This window comes from Ochlerotatus camptorhynchus, unplaced genomic scaffold (genome assembly GCF_037179485.1).
Source record: "Ochlerotatus camptorhynchus isolate MF236.1 unplaced genomic scaffold, CSIRO-AGI_Acam_v1.1 ptg000316l, whole genome shotgun sequence".
Classification (NCBI taxonomy): domain Eukaryota; kingdom Metazoa; phylum Arthropoda; class Insecta; order Diptera; family Culicidae; genus Ochlerotatus; species Ochlerotatus camptorhynchus.
The window spans coordinates 18,996-22,282 of NW_027040804.1; positions in this window are offsets into that span (position 1 = coordinate 18,996).

Below are 3,287 nucleotides of genomic sequence, written 5' to 3' on the forward strand. Positions count from 1 at the left end.
ATGAACCACGAATTGCACCAGCTGCTGGGAGAACCATCCATCGTCCACATTGCAAAAATAGGGCGACTACGGGGGGCTGGGCACGTCGTAAGAATGCCGCACGACGACCCAGTGAAAATGGTTCTAGAAAGCGACCCAACAGGAACAAGAAGAAGAGGCGCGCAGCGGGCAAGGTGGATCGACCAAGTAGAAGGTGACTTGCGGACCCTTCGCAGACTACGAGGCTGGCGAACTGTGGCCATGGATCGAGTAGAGTGGAGACGACTTCTTCGGACAGCAGAGGACAACAAGGCCTTAGCCTGATTGGTAAGTAAGTAAGTTAATTTAGTATGTGACTTTATTAAATAACAAAAAAAAATTAATGAATTTGGTGCATTTTTCTGTATTCTAGGGTGGCGTAACCCCTTAAGGCTAACAGTAAACAATTTAAAAAACGATAACAAAGGTTTGCCCCTTGTCACTTATCGCGACGACGGATCTATTTTTACTAACTATTCTCCCAGTTTTATACACTCTCGTACCGATGACCATCAGACTGCTCGCATAGTAGTGGTAGAATTCCGGAAGCTCGTGTGAACCGGTGCACTACCACGACCGTAGTAACCACAGTAGTGCACAACCGTTAAGATCGCTCGTGGAGTCGCATTTCAGCGAGTGTGCTTGTTGCTGGCTGCATCCGTTGATTAGGTAAATTATATAACTCGCAGACAGTGCCCAAGCAACGTGGGCGGTTAGTGCGGGTTCGTTCAGGAGGTTCACGCAGGAGGCTAGTACCGGACTCAAGCAGTGCCTGAATTTTCGGTTGGCTTTCGGTTTTGCTCTTTCGCCCAGTGTGCAGCGAAAACACCGACGTATATGTTGAACCGTTTGCCAGTGGCTGCTTGCGAATTCCGACTAGTTAACCATCCGTCGAGCCCTGGCAGAGCAACATCTTCCGTTCGTCGTGTTTTTGTAAGGCAATAAGTCGCAAAGTGTCGGCCGAGCTAAATTCTGGCTGGTAACTCCACGCACAGTGGGGACGCATTTACCCCGAAAAATACTTTCACGCAGAAGTAATACTAAACATATAGTCAAAGTAATTAAAATATTTAATTATATCATCGCTCACAAGTTTGGAGTCCCTCTAAAAAAGCTGAAAACCTCGTACTTTGTTAATTCATGACTCATTGTAGAAATAACATTGTATAGAAAATGTTACATTAAAATAGCTATCTATCTATCTGAAAAATGTTTTCAACGGCATTTATCACAGTGGAGGAAAATCGCAAGAAAAATGAAGAAAAACCTTCGCCAGGTTGATGAACATTTTCTTATGGTTTTATACATCCTTGAATACTTCTTATCTTTCAGTGGTGATACTAACGACCGCCATAGGATCTCTAAGAAAACTATCGTTTTCTTGTTTAATGATTTTCTTAAAATGGTCCATAACCGGTTATTAATTTTTCCGATAATAACTCTAAAACTATAAAAGATACCAGTCCAAAATTTGCACCAGTAAAAGATAAGAAGTAATGTACACCGGGGCAAGTTGAACGGTATTTTGAAATTTGAACTTTAAGGCTCTCTGGAACAATAATTAATTTAAATACACCAGATGTTTTTACACCAACAGTTTCATGAAAGAGTTTTCCATTATAAAAATATATTTAAAATTACATATAAGACCACAGAAGCATATTTGTTAAGCATACACACTTAGAAATAACTACTTTTACACGAGACGTAATTCGTATTGGACGTAAATCATAGAACGTAAACAAACATTTCATGTAAAATTAAGTGTTCTCAAACCGAAACATCAGCTAGTTGAAGAAGACAACGTTTGAATGAAATGATTTTCACGTTTCTTTCAACTGATTCTTATGTCAAAAGGCCCGCTTACATGTGTCGGTCTCAGGGAACCGAAAATTACATGACTTTTTAGTAGTGTGTACAATAATAGCGTGTATTATTTCATGTTACCCCATATAGTGGGGTTAGTTGAAACACTCATTATACAGCAGTTTAACGATGAAAATTGTAAAAAAATCCTTAAAACACGTTTATTTCATGTATGAAATAACCCTTTGTGGATATTATAAACCCCTTGCTGGATTACAAGTATCTCCCAAAGTGTACGTTTGGTAGTGTAGAATCACAATGAAATAAACATTAAACAAAATACTTTCAATTGTTGACAACTATTCGCATTATAAATGTAATTTATTAGTAATATGAACATATTGAGTGTTACTACAATAAGTTGACCCCAGACTGTCTGTAAATGTATAATACATTTATGCGTTGTAATAATTTTTAACAATGAAAAACATTTTAAATGATCGGATAGAGCAACAATCAATTACTCGTCATAAATCATTACTATTTCCGGTTTGTCCTCCAACCAACTGCACTGATTTTTTGTAATGAGATTGTGACAATCATCATCGATTTTAACTTGCCTCTGTACTCATTTCATTTTACCCTATGGGGTGCAAAAATATGGGGCAAGTTGAAATACTTTAAATATTTCGGAAAATCAGTGTGACCGAAATGTTCTATGCAATCACTCTAACTAGCCTTCATATTCACATCACGCCAAATGACGAATCGATCAGACGCGACCATACCCGATTTGAATGAAATTTTATAATTGTTTGTTATGGTCAATCATGCACATTTGAGCAAAATTTGCGCATTTTGAATCTCTAAAAAAAAATTCAAACTGGCGTATTCAAAACTTTTCAATAAATCATAACACGAAATCGTTACTTTCAATCAAAATGACGTTTGAGACAAAGTTGTAGGAAAAAATCAATGCTTTTCATAAAAAAATATAAAAGGTTCACAAATTAACGTAACTTTTGGTACAAATCCATAAAAGTGTTAGCTATGTATCAATGGAGACGTATAGTCTAGTCGCTTAGGAGTATTGAGTAGAAACTCGAAACTTGATAACTTCCAAAACTATAACTCAAAACCAAAAAAACAAATCACTGATTTTTCGACATTTTGTTTTTACACTGAATTTTCAAGAAATAATATAAAAACATATTGTGCCCTCTGTATATAAACCATGAAACCATAAAAAAAAAAAACAAATACAATCAATGTTTTTCAATAGAAAATCCTATTTTTTTAATTCCATTATTTCTTCCTTAAAGTCATTTTTAATTGCCTTTCATTTGATATTTGAAATCGAGTGGTTCACAAGTTATTAATAAAAAAATAAGTAATTTTTGAAAAAAGTTCTTTTTGAAAAAAGTCCTCTTTGAAAAAAAAAAATCCTTTTTGAAAAAAGAAAT